Raw genomic sequence first — 11595 nt, 5'->3', positions numbered from 1 at the left:
ATAATACTTAAAAGAACCTTGAAAAATAAAAACAAAGTTGGAGGAATTGCACTTTCCATTTTCAAAACTTATTACAGACTCACAGTAATCAAGACAATGTAGTACTGGCATAAGATTAGACATATAGATTTAAAGAAATTGAATTGACAGTCCAGAAAAAAATATCCTTACATTTGTGGATTTTTAACAAGAGTATCAAGACAATTCAGTGGGCAGAGAACAGTATTTTTTAACAAATGATTCAGGGGAAATGAGACACCCTCATGCAAAAGAATGAAGCTAAACCCTTATCTTACACCATATATAAAAAGCAATTCAAAATGGATCACAGATCTAAATAGAAGGACTTAAAACTATCAATTTAGGAGATAATTAAGGAGCAAATCTCTAAGCTCAGGTTAGGCAATGGTTTGTTACATATGATAGGAAAGCACAAGCAACAAAAGAAAAAAGGCAAATTGGACTTCATCAAACTTAAAAAGAATACCATATAGACTGTGAAAAGATAACCGACATAATGAAAAAAAAATATTTGCAAAGCGTATAAGACAAAATGTTATAATATGAAGTATAGAAAAACTCAATAATAATTCAATAATAAAAAGACAAATAACCTTCTATAGACTTAATGTTTGTTCCCCAAGTTTATATGATAAAATCTACTGCCTAATGGGGAGGCAGGGCTTGTGAGATAGAATTACTTCATGAGCTGCCCTCATAAATGGAGTTATTGCTTTTATAAAAGAGACTCCAGAGAGCTCCCTCACCCCTTCTACCCTGTGATGCACAGCAAGAAAATCACCTTCTATGAACCAGAAAGCATGTCCTCTCAGATATGGGATAAGCCATCACTTAGATCTTGTACTTGCCAGTCTCCAGATCTGTTAAAAACAAATTTCTACTGTTTTGAAGTCACTCAGTCCATGGCACTTTTGCTAAAGCTGCTTGAACTGACTGGGACAGAATTTGATACTAAGAAGCAGGGTGCTGCTGTAACAAATATCTAAAACTGTGGAAGTTGCTTTGGAACTGAGGAATGGGTAGAGGCCGGAAGAGTTTTGAGGTGCATGCTGTAGAGCTGCCTCAGTCTTCTCAGAGAATACTTAAGTATTCTTAAATAGAAAGGCCGCTCTGATGAGTCTCAGACAGAAATGAGGAATGTGTAATTGGGCAATGGAAGAATGACCATGAAGGCAATTTAGAGATGATCAGGGTTGCCTCTCCCATCACAGGTTCACAGCAGAGAAGGAATTTGTCTCAGAATGAATCTTACCTTGAATACTGCCCATACGTGATTTAGATGATATTTATATAAACACTTAAAATTGATTCTGGAACAAGTTAAGAGTTTTGGGGTTGTGGAATGTAATCAATGAATTTTGCATGTCATAAGGATATAAATTTTGAGGGACTAAAGGCAAAATGTTATAGACTAAATGTTTGTATACTGCCCTCGCATTCATATGTTAAATCTTAATACCCAATGTGATGATACAGTATTCCCTCACTTATCGCGAATATTATGTTCTAGACCCATCCCCCCACCCCCCCCGATAGGTGAAAATCCGCAAAATAGGAACTTTACATTTATTTTAGTATTTATGTATATTTTAAGGCTTTATAAACCCTTCCCACACACTTATAAACCATTCCCAGTCCCTTATTAACCTTTCCCACTCCCTTATTAACCTTTTCCACACTTTTATAAACACTATTTGTTCTTAAACATATTCTTCACTCTTAAACCTACATAAATTTAACAACATACATATACAGTACTGCAAAATCCCATGATACAGTGAAAAATATACAATAAGTAATTAAACATAACATTTTTTAAATTCCCGTGATGCAGTGAGGCCACGATAAGTGAACCACGATATAGAGAGGGACTACTGTATTTGGAAGTGGAACCTTCTAGGTAATGAGATCATGGGAGTGAAGCTCTAATGAATGGAATTAGTGCCCCTATAAAAAAAGACCCCCAGAGACCTCTCTCACCCCTTCTGCCATGTGATTCACAGCAAGGAGATAGCTTTCTATGAACCAGAAGCTGTCCTTCACCACATATGGAATATACTATCACCTTGATCTTGGACTTCCCAGTCTCCAGAACTGTGAGAAATAAATTTCAACTTTTTATAAGTTACCCAATCTATGGTATTTTTATTATAGCAACATAAACTGATAATCCAAATAAAAATAGGCAACAGATTTGAACATACATTTCTTCTCATAAGATATATAGATGACCAATAATGCTTTACATCATTAAAAAATGCAAGTCAAAACTACAATGAGTTACTATTTCATATCCAGTAGAATGGCTTAAAAACTAGATAATAACAAATGTTGATGAGGATAAAGAGAAACTGGAACCCTCATGCATTGCTCATTAGACATAAGATAGTACACCTGGCTGGTGTGGCTAAGTGGATTGAGCGTTGGTCTGTGAACCAAATGTTGCTGGTTGGATTCCCAGTCAGGATACATAACTGGGTTGCACATCAGGTCCTCAGTTGGGGGCACGAGTGAGAGGCAACCACACAGTGATGTTTCTCTCCCTCTCTTTCTCCTTTCCCCTCTCTCTAAAAATAAATAAATAAACAAACAAATTTTTTTTTAAAAAAAGACATAAGATAATACAGGTATTTTTGGAAAACTATTTGGAAGTTCCTCAAATGGGTAACCATGGAGTTACCATAAGAACTAGCCTTTCCAATAATAAATAAACCCCAAAACAATGAAAACATGTTTACACAAAAACTTATTCATGAATGTTTATAGTAGCATTATTTGTAGGGCAGGGCAAAATTAGATTCATAGTTGTGAGTATGTGAAAGTTTATTCTTGTATTATTATTTATTAATTATTGTGTTATTTCCCATAAAAACATTTTGCCCCTCCTTGTATAATAGCCAAAACATGATAACAATCTAAATATCTATCAATTGATGAATCAATAAACAAAATGTGGCATAGTCATGCAATAAAATACTGTTCAGTGATTAAAAAAATGAAGTACTGATCCATGCTACAACATGAGTTTTGAATACATTATGCTAAGTCCAAGAAGCCACTTACGAAAGACCATATATTGTACAATTCTGTTTACATGAAATGTCCTGAATTGTTAAATCCATGGACACAGAGGAGAATAGTAATAGCCCTTGTATGCTGAGGAATTTTGAATAAAGAGTAATTGCTAATAGACATAGATTGCGATCTCTTTTTGGGGGGCAGTTATGTTTTGGGGGTTTTATAAAATTAGACAACAGTGATGGTTATAAAATAATAAATATATTAGAAACCATTGAGCTATCAGACAAGCAAATAAGCAAAGTCAGTTTGTAGTAAATAATAATAGAAACAATAAACAACTTTTCAAAAACTCACCCCAATACCATCATATTTTATTCATTTATTTTATTTTTTAAAGATTTTATTTATCTTTAGAGAGAGGGGGAGGGAAAGAGAAAGAGAGGGAGAGAAACATTGATGTGAGAGAGAAACATTGATCAATTGCCTCTTGCACACGCCCTGACCCAGGACCAAACCTGCAACCCAGGGATATGCCCTGACCAGGAATTGAACCAGTGACCCTTTGCTTTGCAGGATTACACCCAACCAACTGAGCCACACCAGTCAGGGCCCAATACCACAATATTTTAAACAGCTGAGAAAAAAAGCAGAACTGTATCTCAAGGCATGAAGGGTGAAATCAGCTAATACAGGTCCAGGTACCCAAAGAGTGTCCAGTAAATCTCAACTGATGATTGATTCCAAGTTCCTTGATCTGGTAACGTGCCCCTGAGACCATAACGTTCATCCCTTTGCACCATAACCTCAAGCCCAGAGAAGGGGCCCATTTTCAGTGCTATTTTTAAAGCCTACGAAAAACACTTATTCACAGTCTCCTTTGGATATAGTAACTTGACCCCTGTGGAATGCTGAGTGGCAGGGGCAAGAGTTTCTTCTCTAAGCCTTTTTAATCATGACATTGAGCACTCTGATAAGAGATCATAGCAGGATAAGAGAGGAGAAAGAGTAAATGCTTCAGAGGAATGTTTGAAGAACAGTGAGATTCAGAAGGAACAGGAAGGAGAGAATAAAGACAACAGCAGGCAAGAGTACTGGCACAAAAAAACAATGAGAATAAAATAGTGACTAGTGTATAAAATGGTGTCAGAGAAACTTTGAAAAAGCTTAAACATTTAGAGAAGAGAGAAAAAAGGGGGGGTTAGAAGGAGGAAAAAGAGAACAAAAAGTCCTCTTTTTTTTTTCTTTTAAATACTCCTGTCTTTATCCCAAATATTGATAAATATAAAACAAAAACATGACAATTGTCCTGGTGATTTGCTCTTTGCTCCAGTAGCAGAAGGGTCACTTTAAAATGCAGTGCTCAAGGTGGTGGAAAAATATACAGAACTGGGTTAGCAATACTTTAGTCCAATACTGTGTAATAAAGTTATCCTGAAACAAAAGGTAAATTGCTTACTATTTCCTCAAGAATCAGCTAAAAAATAAATACAAATGATTTTCTTCTATTGATTTATAGTTAATATTAATAATAAAATAATCATACAAAATAAAACAAAAATAGCACATAGTTAAATTTACAGAAGCAAAACTTTTTGGTAACTATTTTGTCCGCAAAAGTTAGTTTAGAATAAATGAACTTGGTAGACACAGTGTTCATAAAACAAAATTTTAGTTGTAAATGTTATAACTGTTGATGAGAATAAAAACGATTAGCAAAAACTCATTTTCATTGAAAATTTTACCTGGAAAATAATCCCTATGAGATTATTTTTAGCAGACAATAAATGACATTAAAATTTTTGGCATGAGTTGAGTGCTAGATAAGAAATTTCTTAAGGAATTAAACTGGCTTAATGAGAAAATAAAAAAGAGAAAGATCCCAAGTAAATAAAATCAAAAATGAAAGAAGAGAAATAACAACTGACACCAAAGAAATAAAAAGGATTGTAAGAAAATATTATGAACAACTATATGCCAATGAACTGTACAACTTAGACAAAATGAATAAATTCCTAAAAAAGTACAATCTTCCAAAAATAAATCAGGAAGAATCAGAGAGTCTGAATAGACAGATCACACCTAATAAAATTGAAGCAGTAAAAACAAACAAACCAACCAATGAACAAAAAACCTTCCAACAAACAAATTGACTGGAATATATGGCTTCACCGATGAATTTTTCCAAACATTCCAAGAAGAACTAATACCTCTCCTCAAACTATTTTATAAAATTCAAGAGGAGAGAAGGCTCCCAAACTTATTTTACAAAGCCAGCATTATCCTAATTCCAAAACCATATAAAGACACTACGAAGAAAGAAAATTATAGGCCAGTATCCTGATGAACATAGGTGCTAAAATTCTCAGCAAAATATTAGCAAATTGAATACAGAAATGTATCAAAAAGATCATATACTATGATCAAGTGGGATTTATTCCAGGAATACAAGGTTGGTACAACATTCACAAATCAATAAATGTGATTCATTAAAATAAACAAAATGAAGGATAAGAACCACATAATCATGTCAAGAGATGCATAAAAAAGCTTTTGGTAGAATCCAACACCCATTTATGATCAAAACTCTCAGCAACGTGAGAATAGAGGAAGCATACCTAAACATAATAAAGGCCATATATGACAAACCCACTGCCAGCATCATACTTAATGGGAAAAAACTATAAGCATTCACCTTAAGACTGGGAACAAGACAGGAACATCTGCTTTCACCTCTCTTTTTCAACATAGTACTGGAAGCTTTATCCACAGCAATCAGACTAAAAGAAGAAACAAAAGGCATCCAAATTAGAAAGGAAGAAGTAAAACTATCTTTATCTGTAGATGACATGATACTGTACCTAGAGAACCCCAAAGATTCCACCAAGAAACTACTAGAACTGATAAATGAATTCAGCAAAGTAGCAGGATACAAAATTAATATCCAGAAATCAGTTGCATTTAATATGCCAATAACGAAGTAACAGAAAGGTAAATTAAGAAAAGACTCCTATATATGATTGTTTCAAAAACAATAAAATACCTAGGAATAAACCTAACCAAGAATATAAAAGATCTGTACATAGAAAATTATAAGACACCGAAAAAAGAAATTGAGGAGGATACAAATAAATGAATGCACATACCATGTTCATGGATAGGAAGAATTAACATCATTAAAATGTCCTTACTACCCAAAGCAATCTACAGATTCAGTGCAATTCCTATCAAGATTCCAATGACATATTTCACAGAAATAGAACAAATATATCAAAAACTTATATGGAACCAAAAAAGGCCCTGTATAGCAACAGTGATCTTGAGACAGGAACAAAGATAGAGGACTCACACTACCTAATATCAAACTATACTACAAGGCCATACTAATCAAAACAGCCTGGCACTGGCATAAAAATAGACACATGGATCAATGCAACAGAATAGAGCCCAAAATAAACCCACATCTTTATAATCAATTAGTATTTGAGAGAGGAAGCAAGCACATACAATGGGCTAAAGATAGTTTATTCAATAAATGTTGAGAAAATTGGACAGATATGTGCAGAAAAATGAAACTAGACCACCTTCTTATACACACAAGAATAAATTCAAAATGGATCAAAGACTTAAATATTAGACCCAAAACAATAAAAAACCTAGAAGAAAACGTAGGCAGCAAAATCTTGAACATTGCTCATAGCAATATTTTTCTACTATATCTCTCCAGGCAAGGGAAACAAAAAAAAAAAAAAAGGGAAATGGGACTACATCAAGCTAAAAAGTTTTTTCACAGCGAAGGAAATCATCAACAAAATAAAAAGACAAGCCACAAAATGTGAGAACGTATTCACTGATACATCTGATAAGGGATTAATATCCAAAATGTATAAAGTACTTACAAAACTCAACACCAAAAAAACAAATAACCCAATTTAAAAAATGGACAAAGGACCTGAATAGACACTTCTCCAAAGAGGACATATAGATGAAAACTGGACATATGAAAAGGTGCTCAATATTACTAATCATCAGAGAAATGCAAATTAAAACCATAATGAGATATTATCTCATACCCGTGAGAATGGCTATCATCAGTAAATCAACAAACAGCAAATGCTGGCGAGGATGTGGAGAAAAGGGAACACTTTTCCACTGTTGGTGGGAATGCAAACTGGAGTAGCCACTGCAGAAAGCATTTATGGAGATACCTCCAAAAATTAAAAATGGATCTGCCTTTTGATCCAGCAATTCCATTTCTGGAAATATATCTGAAGGAGCCCAAAACACTAATTCAAAATAACATAAGCATCACTATGTTCATTGCAGCATTATTTATAATCACCAATATATGGAAGCAGCCCAAGTGTCCATCAATAATTGAGTGGATAAAACAACTATGGGACATTTACACAACGAAATGCTACTCAGCCATAAAAAAGTAGAAAATTTGCCCTCTGTAACAGTATGGATGGACCTTGAGAACATTATACTAAGTGAAATAAGTCAGTCAGAGAAAGACAAATACCATATTTCACTCATATATGAAATCTAATGAACAAACTGAACTAAGAAGCAAAACAGACTCATAGATGAAGAGCAGGTGACAGCTAGTGGTGGTGGGGTTAGGGGGTGGAGGGAGTAAGCAAAAAGGAGAGAGGACTCATGGACATGGACAACAGTGTGGAGGATATTCTAAGGAGTCTAAATAGTACTGGAAAAAAACACAATAAAGATTAAAATTTTATAAATTAAAAATAAAAAGTGCATTATTAGTAATATTATTACTTTGCAAACACAGTGGTAAGTTTTCCTGTATTCCCAGACCATATTGGATTTATTCAATAATGTAATGGAAAATACTCTACAAGAGAAGTGTATGCCCCATACCCAATGACTAAATTTCTATTTATGCTTGTATTTGCCATTAACATCAATAAATACCAAAAAAGGTTACTGCAATTAAATGCAAAAATCTATTAAAAAATCATTGACAAAGGGAAAAACTCTGAAATATGACAATGAAGAGTACTTCTCTGGTTACACAGTCACTGCAGAGGAAATTATAGTCACTCAGCTCTCTCTGGTTTCCTTTCTTAACCACTCAAAATTTATGCCACCCTTTCAGGACTTTGAACTCAGCCTATCTTGCCTGAGACAAGAGGAAGAAAGCATTCTTACCTGCTTTTCCCCAAACACACCAGTCCATTTGGGTTACTTCTTTAAGTCTTTCAAGAATTAGCTGAATGTTCCCTTCTCTGAGTAAGAGAAGCATCTCTTTTGTTTCTACAGTTTCCTATGTGTACCCAAACAAGGAAGACTAGAAGGGATGTCTTGACCCAGAGATAAAATGCAGGTGTAGGAAAAGTCTGAGCAGATAGAGCTTCTCAGAACCTTAGTATCACCACAAACACAGTGGTCTTCCCTGTTTTTCCCTGGTCTAGCCTCACTATTATTTCACTCCAAGCTGAGACAAATTGAGAGATAGAAGCCCTTACATGGGTTATTCCTCTTTATAAGAGAAGAATTCCTATCTACAGAAACCTACATCCAAGTTTCATTGAAATTACTCACAGGTGCAGAACCAATTAACTGATTTGAAATTTGTCATCATCATTGACATTGCCAACAGACAACGAGCGTTCTTAGAGCACTGTACATTACACTAGATGCTAAGAGCTCATCTCCTTTCCCCAGGAGGACATTTTAATGAACAGCAAAACAGCTAAAATCTAGACATAAAAGAGAAAAGGTTAGAGAAATAAAAGAAATTAATAATTGTTCCCTAACTAAAGACCTTTCTCATTTCTTCTTAATATCAATAGTCATAAAGTCATTTAAATGTACACACCTACTGAATAGAGAGAGAGGTGATGCTATAAGATTGAAAATTTGGTTCCTTCCGGAAATCCTTTTGTTGACAATCTAACACCCAAAGTGACAATATTAGGAAGTAGAGCCTTTGGTAAGTGATTAGGTCATGAGAGCTCTGCACTCATGAATGGGATTAGTGATTTTATAAAAGAGGCCCCAGTGAGCTCCCTCTCCCCATCTGCCATGTGAGAAACAGTGAGAAGCTGATCTTTATGAGCCAAAATCAGAGCTTTTTCAGACATTAAATCTGCTGGCCCTGTGATTTTGAATTTTCCAGCCTCTAAAACTATGAGATATATGTTGTATATAAGCTACCTAGTCTATGATATTTTTGTTATAGCAGCCTGAATGGACTAAGATATGATGATGATGATGATGACAATGATGATAATGGTAATGATATAGATGTAAACAAAATGTGAACGTACAGAAAGATCTACAGTTGCAGATATATATATATATATATATATATATATGACATGCCTATGTTCATAGATCTTTAGACTTATAGACATTGACACAAAGGTCTAAAAATATATTGTTAGTAACTCAATATAATTAATAGAAGAAGTGGATAATGCTTTTTATTTTATTTAATAAAACCAGTTGCGTGGCATTAAGGATTTTCCTAAAACCTCACTTGACTATTTTAACTCAAGTGCAGTGATCTTGGATAAAATCCAAACAAAGAAATTTCAAGGCTAAATACAAATAGTTAAGGGAAGATGTCAGCCTAGGCCTAATTTAATCTGTAAACCCTAAAGTAGTATGGGATTAGTTAATCTAGTAAAAATGAATTCTCCAAAAACTTCAGCTTTAGTGTGAATAATGAAAAGTTAGTAAACCCAGAACATGCTAGAGACCTAAACCACTGGTCAATAGAACAGTTTTCCCAAGCAGTGTGTTAACACTGAACAGCTCTGGCTGGTAGCGTTCAGTTGGTTGGAGCTTCATCCTATAACCAAAAGGTTTGGGTTGATTTCTGATCAGGACACATGCTGAGGTTGCAGGTTTGATGCCCAGTCCAGTGCAGGCACATGTGACCCCTGGTTCAGACTCAAATGATCCTGGGTCTGGCCACTGATCCCCAGTTCAGGAGCATATGGGAGTGACCAATCGATTCTTCTTTCTCCTATTCATGTCTCTCTTTCTCCCTTCCTCTCTCTCTAAAATGTAATTTTAAAAATTATAAAAAAACAAACACCGAAGACATTTTAAACAAAATTAAACATTGGCACAGACCATGTTCCTGGGACACACCAAGTGTCACAGGAGTAGCATACTGGGAAACTATAAAAACTTCATACCTAATGTGTGATATATTTCTTTATTCATTTAAGTGGCATACTTTTTTTAAGGTGAGGTCTACTTAAAGACTGGTCAAAGGATAGGAATGTTGTCTCAAGATGGGGATAGGTCATAGAAGACCTCATAATATATAAATGTTTGAGCTGGTTCTTGAAAAGAAGGAGGTTAAGAGGAAACCTGGAAGGGTACTCAGAATTGTTGGAGAGAAAAATATTTCAGACAATGGAAGTGGAATTAACAGATGCCCTGGGACAGGAAAATGAATGGTTTGTTTGAGAAGCATGGAAGAGTAAAGAGTGGCTAGATTACGGAATACATGAGGGAGTATAACACTGATGTCTGAAAAAACTCCATTCCATCTTAAAAAGCTAGATTAAGTCACAGACCTAAGAATCCCATCTTTGGCAATAGAAATCATGTTGTATTTCTCAATCCCATAATTATATACTATTCAATGTCTGATATTTTCACCTCTGTTAACAATGGAACATTCATCAGAATTTTAACACCACTTGGCAAAGAAAGCACTGCCTTGGTTCTAAAATTACATAAACAATTTAAGTTAGAAAACTTTAAACATAATCACCCAAGAAAGCTGCCTTCCATTTTTACCAAATTAGTTTCTCTATCTACCAAGAGACTAGCCTCATTTATGGGCCTCAGGAGTATTCTGTATTCCCCACAAAAGAGTGAGGGAAAAGATAAATTTCCAGGGATGGTTTTGCACTAAAATGACAGACACAGGTTTCTAAAGGATGGTTTCCAACCTGTTAATAGTTTTCAATACACAACAGCTGCAATCCATGAAAGAGATAAATATTCATGACACAAATGTATATTCATGAACAAATGGCTTCCCCTGCCTTTATAGTGTTTGCTGTGCAGTCAGTGAAGAATGGACCAAGCTTCCCCTGGCTGTTATTGCTGAGTCTCTACTGCTACTAAATCTCCTAAATGTCAGCCCTGCAGTAGTTATAGACAGGACAATAGCCATGAAAAACACAAAAGAGTGCCCAGAATAACTCCCCACCCATTCCAGATTGGTTAGTAGCACCTCCCTGCATCCAGTATTAATGGCAGATTTTATATGGCTGCCAACATATTTTTCATGAAAAGCATTATATATTTAAACCTTGGGTGGTCATATGTGTGTTGTAATATCCATGGGTGACCCTCCTTTCTGAAAAAATGCCTTGTCACAGCACTGCCCTTCTAAAAGTCTTTCCCAAAGACACTGGAAGGGGAATCTGCACACACTGAATAACAATTCTCAGGTGACCATCAGCATCCAGTCTCCATGGCCTTGAACAGAGTGCTGTGTAGCGTGGAGGCAAAGAATGACAGTGTGAAGTAGCCAAGAAAAGTCTTTGCCATTTG

This window comes from Furipterus horrens, unplaced genomic scaffold (genome assembly GCF_987537825.1).
Source record: "Furipterus horrens unplaced genomic scaffold, mFurHor1.1.pri manual_scaffold_4, whole genome shotgun sequence".
In the NCBI taxonomy this organism is placed as follows: domain Eukaryota; kingdom Metazoa; phylum Chordata; class Mammalia; order Chiroptera; family Furipteridae; genus Furipterus; species Furipterus horrens.
Note: the sequence above shows the minus strand (reverse complement) of the source record.